Source organism: Stegodyphus dumicola, chromosome 7 (assembly GCF_044657685.1).
Source record: "Stegodyphus dumicola isolate Sdum_Otavi_A_Nest chromosome 7, ASM4465768v1".
Classification (NCBI taxonomy): Eukaryota; Metazoa; Arthropoda; class Arachnida; order Araneae; family Eresidae; genus Stegodyphus; species Stegodyphus dumicola.
The window spans coordinates 7,938,146-7,955,949 of NC_140774.1; positions in this window are offsets into that span (position 1 = coordinate 7,938,146).

The window sequence follows — 17,804 nt, forward strand, 5'->3', positions numbered from 1 at the left end:
AGATTCGGGTCCGACGGCCCCGCCCACCACGGAGCCCAACAAGGGAACACAGATTCCTGTGTTAGGGCTAGCCGGACCTATACGCAAACTGAAGCCCCACAGTCGGCTTTCCCGAAAGCAGGTACTCCCGAGAGCTTGACCCCAAGCCAGACACAAGGACTAGTGACCAGCCGATTGACACCCGTGAGGACGACTAAGGTGCCTCCCGTTTAGCTGAAGCAGAGGCCAAAGTAGTGTGTTGGGGACAGTACCTCGCCCCTCAACTACCAGGACCCTCCTTTCCAGCGACACGGGTCTCCACGCACGGCAAACACGTGGGCAGTTTTCTCGCCACTCGAGAACTAGAGACAAGGTCTGTTCCAGTCTCTCGTGACGAGCCTCAAACTCCGTAGAGAGAATCCACGAGGGAGAAGGCAAGGGAAAAAGTACCAGTTAAGAGGAGATGAGACAGAAAAGAGGATAGATCACTTGGGCTCCAGGATCGTGACACCCGTTTCACCAAGAAGATGATCCCCTGAAGGGCTAGGGTACCTCGGGATTGCCACACCCGTGCTCACAAAAGTGAGCCCCCTGAGGGCTGGACGTGTTTCAAATAAGCACAGATAATTAGGATGTTCAGGTTATGATAGAATATTAAAATATTGCAAAAGGGACAATTGCTCACGACTCAGGTAAAGTGATGGTTCGTTAGACTCAACATACAGGTTCTAAACAGGAGAAGTCCTAAAAGCTCCTGAACAATTCAGCACAGTTTGATGGTGAACAGAATCTAGTTTTAACAAAACTGATGACCGAGCGGATCCGAAAACAACTGAGCCATAGTCCACTCCACAGCGTACAAGCGCTCCGTAAATCCGAAGCATTGAGCAACGCTCTGCACCCCAGAAGATGTTCGCCAACACTTTTAAAATATTTAGTGTTTTTAAACACTTCTTTCTCAGGTTTAAAACAAGCCAATCTTCGGTCGAACGTCACTCCCAAAAATTTTACTTCAGGCGCAACTGGAAAAATTGTACCATTCAGATATAACTGAGGCTCAGGACGGAGATTTCGCTTCCTACAAAAGTCCACGCACAAAGTTTTCTGTTTCAAAAATTTAAACCCTGTTTGTCTGACCATTCTTGGATCTTATTCAGAGCCATCTGCAATTGCCTCTCTACGTAATCACATGTCTGCCCCTCGACAGCTAATCTGTAAATCATCAACATATAGCGATCCCAAGATGGCGGAAGGAAGTTCTTTTAATACAGAGTTTATTTTTAAAATGAACAGGGTTACGCTAAGCACACAGCGTTGAGGCACACCCTCTTCCTGTTTGAGTGAGTGAGTGAGTGAGAGATTATGGCGCAAAAACCAAAGATGATTATAGCGCGCCAAACACGAGATGGGATGATTACAATTGATGACTTAAAATTCAATAAATAAACAAGTAGACAAATGTATCAAAACAAATTAACAGCACATATTAAAATTCAAGACACAGTCTTCAAAACAAATTACATTTGGTAATAAAAGCCAGTCTCTTTCAAATAATAAAATAAATTACAATTGACCTCTCTTCCGATTAAACGGTCGAGAGGCAGGTCACAGCTATTAAAATATTTCTGGCGAAGCCTATTAAAACGTGGACACTCAATTAAAATACACTCACGTTTGTGAAAATTCCAACACCATGAAGGACTTACGCGAGTGAGCTGAAATTTTCAGGAAATGCAAAGTAGCGCATGATATGCAAATTATTAGAATTGCAAATCCGTAGCGCATGCGTATACTGAGCAGCGCCCTCTGAACGGCTGATGGATCCGAATAAATAGACGGCTGTAGCGAGGCGTGTATGGTTATCGGTGGTTATCTGCTAGTGGTAAACGTTAACTCAATCTGTACTTATGCCTCGTCGACAAAAGAGAGCGAGATTTGAACAACTTACAGAGTTTGAACGAGGGAGAATCATCGGCCTTCGTGAAGCTGGATTGTCGTATCGTGCAGTAGCCTCTCGTGTGCAGCGTAACAGCAGCACAGTGATGCGCGTTTGGAAGCAGTGGACGGACGAGTGTCGGACAACTCGGAAATCCGGGAGTGAACCCCGAAATGTGACGTCAGCTCGCGATGATAGACACCTGGTCCGCATGGCGCGGACGGAACGTACAGCTTCCTCTAGACAATTGGCAGCACTGTGGTCAATAGCTACAGGTGTTTCATTGTGTGCTTCATCAATTCGTAGACGTCTGCTGCAGTGTGGACTGCGCGCACGGACTCCTTTATACAGGATCCCCCTAACGCACGACCATCGCCGCCTGCGGCTACAATGGGCCAATCAGCATAGAGACTGGCGTGCTGATTGGCAGCATGTCGTGTTTTCTGACGAATCCCGCTTTAATTTGTGGTACCATGATGGCCGCATTCGTGTCAGACGCTATGCCGGTGAACGCCACCTTCCGGAGTGCATTATCGAACGCCACAGTGGACGAACACCCGGAGTTATGGTCTGGGGCGCCATAGCATATCATAGACGATCTCAATTGCTACGAATTGTGGGCAATCTGAACAGCAACCGGTATATCCGTGAAGTTCTACAGCCCGAAGCTGTTCCCTTCCTTCAAAGCTTGCCAGGCGCTGTATTTCAGCAGGACAATGCCCGCCCTCATACTGCTCGGATTGTTAAATCATTCTTTGCAGCGCAGCAGGTACAGCTTCTTCCTTGGCCTGCGTGTTCCCCGGATATGTCGCCAATTGAACATGTGTGGGATGTCATTGGTCGGCGTCTTGCTCGTGATCCTCGTCCTGTTGCGTCTGCAGACGAACTTTGGGTACGCGTACAAACGATATGGAATGCTCTTCCTCAGTCAGACATTCAAACTTTGTTTGACTCCATGCCACGTCGTGTAGCAGCACTTATTGCGGCGCGCGGTGGCCACACAAAATACTGATTCTGATCTCTTGTTCTTGTTTGTTTGCTTTGAACACTTAATCATTTATTTGTACCACTACCACTCAACTGTGTATTAAATTGCATTCAATTATGACAATTCCTTCTTGGTGTTGCAATTTTCACAAACGTCAGTGTATGACGAACAGTTAAACAAACATTACAGTTAAAACAAACAGGCTCATTTTCAGCTTTTAAAAGGTAGCTATGTGTCACTCTAGTGTGACCAATTCTGAGGCGAGTCAAAAGAACTTCCTCCTTTCGATTTTTGGTTAATTCCCAGTGCTCAATTCTAGGTTTTACATGTCTTAATTTATTTTGAAGCTGAACATCCCAAAGTTGCTGCCATTTTTTTCGGATCTTCTGTTTCACAACACAACAGATGTCTGCAAAAGGGATGAGACGACTGGACAGTTCAACAGCACATTTTGCTGTGATATCTGCCAGCTCATTCCCTTTTATTCCCACATGCCCGGGAACCCAGCAGTACAGGATTTCATATCCACGATTCATTAAGTTTATATGTATTTTGAGAATATCCACTAGTACTGGATTTTGAGTATTAGGAAAAGCTTCTATTGATTTAAGAGCACTATACGAATCTGTATAAACTATAAACTTTTTGTAGCAGAGCCTTGAGATGTACAAAAGACTATAATATATAGCAGTTAATTCGGATGTTAAGACAGAGAAAGCATTGTGCAAGCGTCTGCCCTCCATTTGGTCTTCAATTACAAATGCTATCCCGACATGATCTTTTGACTTGGATCCATCTGTATAAACTGGAAGATAACTGCTATATTTGTGCGTGTGCTCAGCAAAGAGTTGTCTATAAATGATGTCATTGGTGCTTGCCTTGACGTGATGCTTGAAAACATCAAGAAGCTGAATCCGTGCATTTTCCCAAGGTGGGAATTCAAAATTCTGTACTGCTTGGGGCGCATATCAGAGAGAGAAAGTTCCTCAATGATAGGGCGAACTCTTAAAGGAAAGGTAGGAACACAGGATGGACGTGTTTCAAATAAAGTGTTTCACACATCATCAAGTAAGTACAGTTTATTGGGATGTTCAGGTTGTGATAGAATATTAAAATATTGCAATAGGGACAATTGCTCACGCCTCAGATAAAGTGATGGTTCGTTAGAGTCAACATACAGGCTCTGGACAGGAGAAGTTCTGAAAGCTCCTGAACAAATCCGCAGAGCTTAATGGTGAACAGGATCGAGTTTTAACAAAACTGATGACCGAGCGGATCCGTAAACAACTGAGCCATAGTCCAGTCTAGAGCGAACAAGGGCTCTGTAAATGCGAAGCATGGAGCAACGCTCTGCACCCCAGGAGGTGTTCGCCAACACTTTTAAAATATTTAGTGTTTTTAGACACTTCTTTCTCAGGGTTAAAACATGAGGAAGGAAAGTCAATTTCTGGTCGAACGTCACTCCTAAAAATTTTACTTCGGGCGAAACTGGAATAAATGAACCATTGAGATATAACTCAGGTTCAGGATGGAGACCTCGCTTCCTACAAAAGTGCACGCACACAGTTTTTTGTTTGGAAAAAGTAAATCCCTGTTTGTTTGACCATTCTTGGATCTTATTCAGAGCTATCTGCAACTGCCTCTCTACGTATCTCATGTCTGCCCCTCGACAGCTAATCTGCAGATCATCAACATATAGAGATCCCAAGATGGTGGAAGGAAGTTCTTTTAGTACTGAGTTTATTTTTAAACTAAACAAGGTTACACTAAGCACACAGCCTTGAGGCACACCCTCTTCCTGTTGAAAAACATCCGAAAAAACAGAGCCAATCCTTACTTGAAAAGTTTTACTGTTCAAGAAATTCTGAATGAAAATTGGTAGGTTGCCGCGCAAGCCACTCTAGTGAAGATCCCGAAGTATACCGTATCTCCATGCCTTATCATAAGCTTTCTCAATGTCGAAGAATACCGAGACAAGGTGGCTTCTTCTTACAAATGCTTTCCGAATGGAAGTCTCTAGGAGGAGCATGTTATCTACGGTTGCTCTCGCCTTTCGAAAACCACTTTGATAAGGCGATATAATATTATTCTTTTCGAAGAAGTAGACTAGGCGGCTGTTTACCATCTTTTCAAACAGTTTGCAAACACAACTAGTAAGGGCAATTGGCCGATAATTCGAGGGATTCCTCGGGTCTTTCCCTGGCTTCCCAATAGGAATTACTACAGATCTCCTCCATGCACTGGGAAATGTACGCTCCTTCCACACTCTATTGTAAAGTGTGAGAATGGCACTAAATGACTTACAGGACAGATGCTTAAGCATTTCATAATACACGCCATCCAGACCCGGACAAGACCTATGTGTCTGCAACAAAGCTCTCCTTAATTCAACCATAGTAAAGTCTCTATTGTACGGCTCTGATTTGGAAGAGTTGAATGCGATGGGATTTATTTCAGTGTTGCTTGATAGAGAGAAATGCAGGTGAATAGTTTCTGCTTGAAGAAACAGCAGCAAATGTCTCACCAATAGTATTTGCAATTTCTTCTATGGAGCTAATCACTCGGCCATCTTTTTCCAGAAAGGAAAGTGAGTGGTCTTTATACATTCCGCATGCTTTTCGAACTCTTTCCCAAACCCGCTTACTAGGTGTAGAGGATGTTACTGAGGACACATATGAAATCCAGGAATCCCTCCGACTCTGCCTTCTTACTTTTCGTGCATTTGCTTTGGCTCTTTTAAAGGCTATGTGGTTTCGCAGAGTCGGATATCTACGAAAAATGCCCCATGCTTTTTTCTGTTTTTTCAGTGCTTCATGACAGTCGCGATTCCACCATGGTTTTGAGTAATTTAGTAGTTTTCCTGATGTTCTAGGAATGGAGAGCATAGCTGCCTGAATAATAGTATTAGTAACAGCTTCAACAGCGTCATCGATATGCCCATCTTCTACCATTTGATCTGTGATCTCTGCAATGGAAGAGAAGAGTTCCCAGTCTGCCCTGTTCAGTATAAACCGAGGGAGTCTCGTCATGGGATTTGCTCCTCTTCGTGCAAGAGACACAAAAATGGGATAATGATCACTGTTGTAAAGATCTTTTCCACACATTTGAGGGATAATCCAGTGAGGTGAGGATACCTACACCTCCACTGGCACGCTCACCTGCAATGTTATCTTTCCTGACGAAAGAAAACCTCCGAAGTTTTGTCTGTTGTTCTGGTTTTAGATTTGTTTCCTGTATTGCGAAGCATACAGGATGATAAGCATTGATTATGGCTTTGATGTCGAGCAAATTTCTTCCATGAGACGAGGGTGGCCATTATGATTGATGTTTGTTGTTCCTGTGTTCCTTTTTAGTTTTGCGCGGAAGCAGATGATCGGGAACTACTAGACCGTCTTCCACTTCCATACTGTCTGAATCTGCAGATTCAGAAATAATTTTATTTGCAGAACTATTCTGGGACTTCTATTTTTGGTTTCTATTATTGGAGGCACAGTTTTGGGTTTGCTCCGGATTGCTATTTCTTTATTTTGTATGGTATGTGTTGGATTTTCTTTGTTCTTGCTTACAGGCTGCTGGTTTTTATTTGGTGGAGTCTGTGTACTTATGGAAGTTTGGGTGGCTATTGTGCGGGTTGATTTCACGGCATTGGCATATGATTTGTTTGATATAGGCTGTGTGCTTTGTACTTGTCTTCTGGCTTCGGCATACGAAATGTTCCTGGATACTTTTATGGTCTGCACTTCCTTTTCTAATTTCCATTTCGGACAGGAACGAGAAAATGCTGGATGGTTGCCCTTGCAATTTATACACAGTGCTGCAGCGGTGCAATTTTCGCTATCGTGGCCAACCGACGAGCATCGAGCGCACGTCAGGGTCCCACGACAGGACATTTTGGAATGGCCAAAACGCTGGCACTGGAAGCATCGCATTGGAATATAAGGCCTTACGGGGCAGTTAAGATATCCAGCCTTAATATTTTTCGGCAGACCAGGCGAGTTGAAGGTCAGGATTACGTGTTTAGTGTCAGTCAACTGACCTTCCTTACGCATCTTGATCCGCCTAGCACCACAGACTTTTTGGTCAGCTAACTCGGAAACGAACTCTTCTTCTGAAACGCACAGAAGGTCGATTTCCGAGATCACACCTCTACAATAATTCAGAGTTTTATGCGCTGACACAGTTATAGATACATTTCCAAGTTTGGTTTGTGACAAAAGGGAAGCAGATTGGGTTGGCGAGACAGTATCTATAAGCAGGTCTCCAGAACGGAGACGCTTTATGTTCTTTGGTTCACCTATGCAAGAACGGATATATTTGCTTACAACGAAAGGGGACATCTTTTGCAGTTCACCGGAGGGACTCGAGACTACAAGGAAGCGTGGATTATCAGTGATTACTTTGGCATTTGCATCGGTACATATTTTCTTAGTAAAAGATTTATCAATTATTTCAATACTTTGGTCGTTTTCATTTGATTTGAGAAGAAACATAGAAGCCATATTTAAGAAAGAAAAGATTCGGGTCCGACGGCCCCGCCCACCACGGAGCCCAACAAGGGAACACAGATTCCTGTGTTAGGGCTAGCCGGACCTATACGCAAACTGAAGCCCCACAGTCGGCTTTCCCGAAAGCAGGTACTCCCGAGAGCTTGACCCCAAGCCACTGACACAAGGACTAGTGACCAGCCGATTGACACCCGTGAGGACGACTAAGGTGCCTCCCGTTTAGCTGAAGCAGAGGCCAAAGTAGTGTGTTGGGGACAGTACCTCGCCCCTCAACTACCAGGACCCTCCTTTCCAGCGACACGGGTCTCCACGCACGGCAAACACGTGGGCAGTTTTCTCGCCACTCGAGAACTAGAGACAAGGTCTGTTCCAGTCTCTCGTGACGAGCCTCAAACTCCGTAGAGAGAATCCACGAGGGAGAAGGCAAGGGAAAAAGTACCAGTTAAGAGGAGATGAGACAGAAAAGAGGATAGATCACTTGGGCTCCAGGATCGTGACACCCGTTTCACCAAGAAGATGATCCCCTGAAGGGCTAGGGTACCTCGGGATTGCCACACCCGTGCTCACAAAAGTGAGCCCCCTGAGGGCTGGACGTGTTTCAAATAAGCACAGATAATTAGGATGTTCAGGTTATGATAGAATATTAAAATATTGCAAAAGGGACAATTGCTCACGACTCAGGTAAAGTGATGGTTCGTTAGACTCAACATACAGGTTCTAAACAGGAGAAGTCCTAAAAGCTCCTGAACAATTCAGCACAGTTTGATGGTGAACAGAATCTAGTTTTAACAAAACTGATGACCGAGCGGATCCGAAAACAACTGAGCCATAGTCCACTCCACAGCGTACAAGCGCTCCGTAAATCCGAAGCATTGAGCAACGCTCTGCACCCCAGATGTTCGCCAACACTTTTAAAATATTTAGTGTTTTTAAACACTTCTTTCTCAGGTTTAAAACAAGCCAATCTTCGGTCGAACGTCACTCCCAAAAATTTTACTTCAGGCGCAACTGGAAAAATTGTACCATTCAGATATAACTGAGGCTCAGGACGGAGATTTCGCTTCCTACAAAAGTCCACGCACAAAGTTTTCTGTTTCAAAAATTTAAACCCTGTTTGTCTGACCATTCTTGGATCTTATTCAGAGCCATCTGCAATTGCCTCTACGTAATCACATGTCTGCCCCTCGACAGCTAATCTGTAAATCATCAACATATAGCGATCCCAAGATGGCGGAAGGAAGTTCTTTTAATACAGAGTTTATTTTTAAAATGAACAGGGTTACGCTAAGCACACAGCGTTGAGGCACACCCTCTTCCTGTTTGAGTGAGTGAGTGAGTGAGAGATTATGGCGCAAAAACCAAAGATGATTATAGCGCGCCAAACACGAGATGGGATGATTACAATTGATGACTTAAAATTCAATAAATAAACAAGTAGACAAATGTATCAAAACAAATTAACAGCACATATTAAAATTCAAAACACAGTCTTCAAAACAAATTACATTTGGTAATAAAAGCCAGTCTCTTTCAAATAATAAAATAAATTACAATTGACCTCTCTTCCGATTAAACGGTCGAGAGGCAGGTCACAGCTATTAAAATATTTCTGGCGAAGCCTATTAAAACGTGGACACTCAATTAAAATACACTCACGTTTGTGAAAATTGCAACACCATGAAGGACTTACGCGAGTGAGCTGAAATTTTCAGGAAATGCAAAGTAGCGCATGATATGCAAATGATTAGAATTGCAAATCCGTAGCGCATGCGTATACTGAGCAGCGCCCTCTGAACGGCTGATGGATCCGAATAAATAGACGGCTGTAGCGAGGCGTGTATGGTTATCGGTGGTTATCTGCTAGTGGTAAACGTTAACTCAATCTGTACTTATGCCTCGTCGACAAAAGAGAGCGAGATTTGAACAACTTACAGAGTTTGAACGAGGGAGAATCATCGGCCTTCGTGAAGCTGGATTGTCGTATCGTGCAGTAGCCTCTCGTGTGCAGCGTAACAGCAGCACAGTGATGCGCGTTTGGAAGCAGTGGACGGACGAGTGTCGGACAACTCGGAAATCCGGGAGTGAACCCCGAAATGTGACGTCAGCTCGCGATGATAGACACCTGGTCCGCATGGCGCGGACAGCTTCCTCTAGACAATTGGCAGCACTGTGGTCAATAGCTACAGGTGTTTCATTGTGTGCTTCATCAATTCGTAGACGTCTGCTGCAGTGTGGACTGCGCGCACGGACTCCTTTATACAGGATCCCCCTAACGCACGACCATCGCCGCCTGCGGCTACAATGGGCCAATCAGCATAGAGACTGGCGTGCTGATTGGCAGCATGTCGTGTTTTCTGACGAATCCCGCTTTAATTTGTGGTACCATGATGGCCGCATTCGTGTCAGACGCTATGCCGGTGAACGCCACCTTCCGGAGTGCATTATCGAACGCCACAGTGGACGAACACCCGGAGTTATGGTCTGGGGCGCCATAGCATATCATAGACGATCTCAATTGCTACGAATTGTGGGCAATCTGAACAGCAACCGGTATATCCGTGAAGTTCTACAGCCCGAAGCTGTTCCCTTCCTTCAAAGCTTGGCAGGCGCTGTATTTCAGCAGGACAATGCCCGCCCTCATACTGCTCGGATTGTTAAATCGTTCTTTGCAGCGCAGCAGGTACAGCTTCTTCCTTGGCCTGCGTGTTCCCCGGATATGTCGCCAATTGAACATGTGTGGGATGTCATTGGTCGGCGTCTTGCTCGTGATCCTCGTCCTGTTGCGTCTGCAGACGAACTTTGGGTACGCGTACAAACGATATGGAATGCTCTTCCTCAGTCAGACATTCAAACTTTGTTTGACTCCATGCCACGTCGTGTAGCAGCACTTATTGCGGCGCGTGGTGGCCACACAAAATACTGATTCTGATCTCTTGTTCTTGTTTGTTTGCTTTGAACATTTAATCATTTATTTGTACCACTACCACTCAACTGTGTATTAAATTGCATTCAATTATGACAATTCCTTCTTCGTGTTGCAATTTTCACAAACGTCAGTGTATGACGAACAGTTAAACAAACATTACAGTTAAAACAAACAGGCTCATTTTCAGCTTTTAAAAGGTAGCTATGTGTCACTCTAGTGTGACCAATTCTGAGGCGAGTCAAAAGAACTTCCTCCTTTCGATTTTTGGTTAATTCCCAGTGCTCAATTCTAGGTTTTACATGTCTTAATTTATTTTGAAGCTGAACATCCCAAAGTTGCTGCCATTTTTTTCGGATCTTCTGTTTCACAACACAACAGATGTCTGCAAAAGGGATGAGACGACTGGACAGTTCAACAGCACATTTTGCTGTGATATCTGCCAGCTCATTCCCTTTTATTCCCACATGCCCGGGAACCCAGCAGTACAGGATTTCATATCCACGATTCATTAAGTTTATATGTATTTTGAGAATATCCACTATTACTGGATTTTGAGTATTAGGAAAAGCTTCTAATAATTTTAGAGCACTATACGAATCTGTATAAACTATAAACTTTTTGTAGCAGAGCCTTGAGATGTACAAAAGACTATAATATATCGCAGTTAATTCGGATGTTAAGACAGAGAAAGCATTGTGCAAGCGTCTGCCCTCCATTTGGTCTTCAATTACAAATGCCATCCCGACATGATCTTTTGACTTGGATCCATCTGTATAAACTGGAAGATAACTGCTATATTTGTTCCTGTGCTCAGCGAAGTGTTATGTGTAAATAATCTCGTTAGCACTTGCCTTCACATGATACTTAAAAACATCAAGAAGATGAATCCGTGAATTTTCCCATGGTGGAATTTCAAAATTCTGTACTGCTTGGGGGTGCATATCAGAGAGGGAAAGTTCCTTAATGACAGGGCGAACTCTTAAAAGAAATGTAGGAACACAGGATGGACGTGTTTCAAATAACGCGTTACACACATCATCAAGTAAGCACAGCTTATTGGGATGTTCAGGTTGGGATAGAATATTAAAATATTGCAAAAGGGACAATTGTTTACGCCTCAGATAAAGTGAATGTTCATTACAGTCAACATACAGGCTCTGGAAAGAAGTCCTGAAAGCTCCTGAACAGATCCGTAGAGCTGCATGATGAACAGGATCCAGTTTTAACAATACTGATGACCGGGCAGATCCATAAACAACTGAGCCATAGTCCAGTCTACAGCGAATTAGAGCTCTGTAAATGCGAAGCATGGAGCAACGATCTTTGGTTTAAAACTTTGGTACACTTTTCTCTAAAGTTTAAGACATAAAATTTCGGTCGAACACCACCCCTAAAATTTTACTTCCGGTGCAACTGGAATTACAGGCCCATTGAGGTATAATTCAGGCTCAGGATGCAGACCTCACTTTTTACAAAAATGCACGCACACAGTCTTCTGTTTTCAAAACGTAAATCCTTGTCTTTTTGCCCATTCCCGGATCCTGTTCAAAGCGATCTGGAGCTGCCTCTCTACATGTCTCATATCCGCACCTCGACAGCTAATCTGTAGATCATCAACATATAGAGTGAGTGAGTGATTATGGCGCAAAAACCAAAAATGATTATACCCCGCCAAACACAAAATGGGATGATTACAATTGATGACATTAAAATTCAATAAATAAAAACAAGTAGACAAATGTATCAAATCCAGAGGATGAAGTCATATAAACACAAGTTAAAAGCACACATTAAAATTCAAGATACAGTCTTCAAAACAAATTACATTTGGTAATAAAAGTAAGTCTCTTTTAGATAACAAAATAAATTACAATTGACCTCTCTTCCGATTAAACGGTCGAGAGGTAAGTCACAGCTATTAAAATATTTCTGACGAACACTGTTAAAACAGGGACACTCAATTAAAATATGACGGACAGATAGACAAACATTACAATTTGAACAAACAGGCTCATTCTCAGCTTTTAAAAGGTAGTTATGTGTTACTCTAGTGTGGTCAATTCTGAGGCGAGTCAAAAGAACTTCTTCCTTACGATTTCTAGTTAATTCCCAATGCTCAATTCTAGCCTTTACATGTCTTAACTTGTTTTGAAGCTGAACATCCCAAAGTTGCTGCCATTTTTTCCGGATCTTTTCTTTGACTACACATTAGATGTCTCCAAAAGGGATTAGGCGACTGGACAGATCAAGAGCACATTTCCCTGTGATATCTGCCAGCTCATTCCTTTTTATTCCCACATGGCCGGGAACCCAGCAGTACAGGACTTCATATCCTCGAATCGTTAAGTTTATATGTATTTTGAGAACATCGACTACCACAGGATTCTGAGTGTTGGGAAAAGCTTCCAAAGATTTCAGAGCACTATACGAGTCTGTATAAACTATGAACTTTTTGTGGCAGAGCTTCGAGATGTACAAAAGACCATAATATATTGCAGTTAATTCAGATGTTATTACTGAGCAAACATGGTGCATTTCACTTTGATCCATCTGTGTATATCGGATGATAACTGCTATATTTGTGCCTGTGCTCAGCGAAAAGTTGTCTGTAAACGATCTCGTTAGTGCTTGCCTTTACGTGATGTTTAAAAACATCAAGAAGCTGGATCCGTGAATTTTCCCAAGGTGGAATTTCAAAATTCTGTACTGCTTGGGGGTGCATATCAGAGAGGGAGAGTTCCTCAATGACAGGGCGAACTCTTAAAGGGAAAGTAGGAACACAGGATGGACGTGTTTCAAATAATGTGTTACACTCATTATCAAGTAAGCACAGCTTATTGGGATGTTCAGGTTGAGATAGAGTATTAAAATATTGCAAAAGGGACAATTGCTCACGCCTCAGATAAAGTGATGGTTCGTTACAGTCAACATATAGGCTCTGCACAGGAGAAGTCCTGAAAGCTCCTGAACAAATCCGCAGACCTTGATGGTGAACAGGATCCAGTTAACAAAACAGATGACCGAGCGGACCCAGGAGGTGTTCGCCAACACTTTTAAAATATTTAGTGTTTTTAGACACTTCTTTCTCAGGTTTAAAACATGAGAAAGGAAAGTCAATTTTCGGTCGAACGTCACTCCTAAAAATTTTGCTTCACGCGCAACTGGAATAATTGTACGATTCAAATACAACTCAGGTTCAGGATGGAGACCACGCTTCCTACAAAAGTGCACGCACACAGTTTTCTGTTTCGAAAATGTAAATCCCTGTTTGTCTGACCATTCTTGGATCTTATTCAGAGCCATCTGCAGTTGCCTGTCTACATATCTCATGTCTGCTCCTCGACAGCTAATCTGCAGATCATCAACATATAGAGATCCCAAGATGGTGGGAGGAAGTTCTTTTAGTACAGAATTTATTTTTAAACTAAACAGGGTTACACTAAGCACACAGCCTTGAGGCACACCCTCTTCCTGTTCAAAAACATCCGAAAAAACAGAGCCAATTCTTACTTCTAGTCTTCAAGAAATTTTGAATGAAAATTGGTAGGTTGCCGCTCAAGCCACTCTCGTGAAGATCCCGGAGTATACCGTATCTCCATGCCTTATCATAAGCTTTTTCAATGTCGAAGAATATCGAGACAAGGTGGCTTCTTCTTACAAATGCTTTTCGAATAGATGTCTCTAAGAGGAGCATGTTATCTACAGTTGTTCTTCCCTTTCGAAAACCACTCTAAGGCGATATAATATCATTCTTTTCCAAGAAGTAGACTAGGCGGCTGTTTACCATCTTTTCAAACAGTTTGCATACGCAACTCGTAAGGGCAATTGGCCGATAGTTCAATGGATTCCTTGGATCTTTCCCTGGCTTAGCAATAGGAATTACAACAGCTCTCCTCCACGCACTGGGAAAAATACGCTCCTTCCACACTCTATTGTAAAGAGTGAGGAGGGCAGTCAGTGACTTATAGGACAGATGTTTTAGCATTTCGTAATTCACGCCATCAAGACCCGGAGAAGACCTATGTGTCTGCAATAAAGCTCTCTTTAATTCAAGCATAGTAAATGGTCTATTGTAAGGCTCCGATTTGGACGAGTTGAATGCAATGGGATTTATTTCAGAGTGCTGCTTGATAGAGAGAAATGCAGGTGAATAGTTTCTGCTGGAAGAAACGGCAGCAAATGTCTCACCGATAGTATTCGCAATTTCTTCTATGGAGCTGATCACTCGGCCATCTTTTTCCAAAAAGGAAAGTGAGTGGTCTTTATATATTCCGCATGCTTTTCGAACTCTTTCCCAAACCCGCTTACTAGGCGTAGAGGATGTAATTGAGGACACATAGGTAATCCAAGAATTCCTTTGCCTCTGCCTCCTTACTTTTTGTGCCTTTGCTTTGGCTCTTTTAAATGCAATGAGGTTTCGCTTAGTAGGATATCTACGAAAAATACCCCATGCTTTTTTCTGTTTTTTCAGTGCTTCATGACAATCGCGATTTCACCACGGTTTCGAATTTTTCAGTATTTTTCCTGATGTTCTAGGAATGGAAAGCATAGCTGCCTGAATAATAGTATTTGTAAGAGCTTCTACAGCATCATCGATATGCACATCTTCTACCATTTCCTCTGTGAGCTCTGCGGAGGAAGAGAAGAGTTCCCAGTCTGCCCTGTCCAGTATAAACCGAGGGAGTCTCAACATGGGGTTTGCTCCTCTTCGTGCAAGAGATACAAAAATGGGATAATGATCGCTGTTGTACAGGTCATTTCCGACACTAAAAGTGCAAAATGACAATAGAGATGGTGAACAGATGGCAAGGTCGAGAGCGTGGAAAGTCCTTGAAGGCTCATGGAAGTACGTATCTTGCCCATTATTCAGGAGACAAAGGCTATGATCTTCGATCATTTGCTCAATTTGTCTTCCTCGGCAATTTGTATCATTACTACCCCAGAGCGGACTATGGCCGTTAAAATCTCCTATTATTATAAAAGACTCAGGCAGCTGCTCTATAAAACCATTTAAATCTTGCTGATCAATGCGCTCGTTAGGAGGCAAATACAGAGAAACGACTGAAACTACAATATGAAAATTGATTTGTACAGCGACAACTTGGAGGGATGTCATCAAAGCAAGGGAACTTGAGGGATAGTCGAGTGAGGTGAGGAGACCTACACCTCCACACGCACGTTCACCTGCAAGGTAATCCTTCCTGACGAAAGAAAACCTCCGAAATGTTGCATGTTGAGCTGGTTTCAGATTTGTTTCCTGTACTGCCAAGCACACAGGCTGATAATCATTGATCATAGCTTTGATGTCAGGGAAATTTCGGTGGAATCCGCGACAGTTTCATGAGACGAGGGTGGCCATTATGTTTGTTTGTTTGTTAGTTCTGTGTTGCTTTTTAGTTTTGCGCGGAAGCAGATGTTTGGGAATTTCCATACCCTCTTCCACTTCCATGCTATCTGAATCTCCCGATTCAGAAATCATTTCATCTACAGAACTACTGCTGGGACTTTTATTTTTCTTAATTGATTTTTCAGGGTCATTTTTTGGTTTGCTTTGAATAACTATTTCTTTATTTTGTACTATGTGTGTTGGATTTTCCTTTTTTTTTGCTTGCAGGTTAATGGGTTTTATTCTGTGCTGTCTGTGTACTTATTGAGGTTTGGGTCGCAATGCTACGTGTTGATTTTACGGCGCTGGCATATGACTTGTTTGATTGAAGCTGTGCGCTTTGCACTAGTTTTCTGGCTTCTCCATATGAGATGTTCCTAGTGACTTTTAACGTCTGTACTTCCTTTTCTGTTTTCCATTTTGGGCATGATCGGGAAAATGCTGGACGGTCACCCTTGCAATTAATACACAGTGCTGCAGCGGTGCATTTATCACTGTCGTGGCCAACCGACGAGCATCGAGCGCACGTCAGGGTCCCACGACAGGATATCTTGGAATGGCCGAAACGCTGGCACTGGAAGCATCGCATAGGACTTGGAATATAAGGTCTTACGGGGCAATTAGGTAGGATCGTGTTGAAGGTAAGGATCACGTGTTTGGTATCGATCAACTTACCTTCTTTACGCATCTTGATCCGCTTTGCACCACATACATTTTGGTTAGATAGCTCGGATGCGATCTCTTCTTCGGGAACACACAGAAGGTCGATTTCCGAGATTACACCACGACAGTAATTCAAGGTCTTATGTGCGGTTACGGTTACATTCGCTTGCCCAAGTTTGGTTACTTGAAGTAAAGAAGCAGACTGGGTGGCTGAATTCGTATCTACAAGAGGAGCAGACATGAGATACATAGAGAGGCAATTGCAGATAGCCCTGAATAAGATCCAAGAATGGTCAGACAAACAAGGATTTACTTTTTCGAAACAGAAAACTGTGTGCGTACACTTTTGTAGGAAGTGAGGTCTCCATCCTGAACCTGAGTTATATCTAAATGGTACAATTATTCTAGTTGCGCCCGAAGTAAAATTTTTAGGAGTGACGTTCGACCAGAAATTGACTTTCCTTTCTCATGTTTTAAACCTGAGAAAGAAGTGTCTAAACACACTAAATATTTTAAAAGTGTTGGCGAACACCTCCTGGGGTGCAGAACGTTGCTCTATGCTTCGCGTTTACAGAGCGCTTGTTCGCTCGAGACTGGACTATGGCTCAGTTGTTTATGGATCCGCTCTGTTATCAGTTTTGTTAAAACTAGACCCTGTGCACCATGAAGCTCTGCGGATTTGTTCAGGAGCTTTCAGACAATAACGAACCATCACTTTATCTGAGGCGTGATCAATTGTCCCTTTTGCAATATTTTCATATTCTGTCCCAACCTGACCATCCCAATAAGCTGTGCTTACTTGATGATGTGTGTAACGCGTTATTTGAAACACGTCCATCCTGTGTTCCTACCTTTCTTTTAAGAGTTCGCCCTGTCATTGAGGAACTTTCCCTCTCTGATATGCGCCCCCAAGCAGTACAGAATTTTGAAATCCCACCTTGGGAAAATGTACGGATGCAGCTTCTTAATGTTTTTAAGCATCATGCGAAGGCAAGCACTAACGAGATCATTTACAGACAACTCTTCGCTGAGCACAGGCACAAATATAGCAGTTATATTCCAGTCTATACAGATGGTTCAAAGTCAAAAGATCATGTTGGAATGGCATTTGTAATTGAAGATCACATGGAGGGCAGACGCTTGAACCATGCTTTCTCTGTCTTAACATCGGAACTAACTGCGATATATTATAGTCTTTTGTACATCTCAAGGCTCTGCTACAAAAAGTTTATAGTTTATACAGATTCGTATAGTGCTCTAAAATTATTAGAAGCTTTTCCTAATACTCAAAATCCAGTAATAGTGGATATTCTCAAAATACATATAAACTTAATGAATCGTGGTTATGAAATCCTGTACTGCTGGGTTCCCGGGCATGTGGGAATAAAAGGGAATGAGCTGGCAGATATCACAGCAAAATG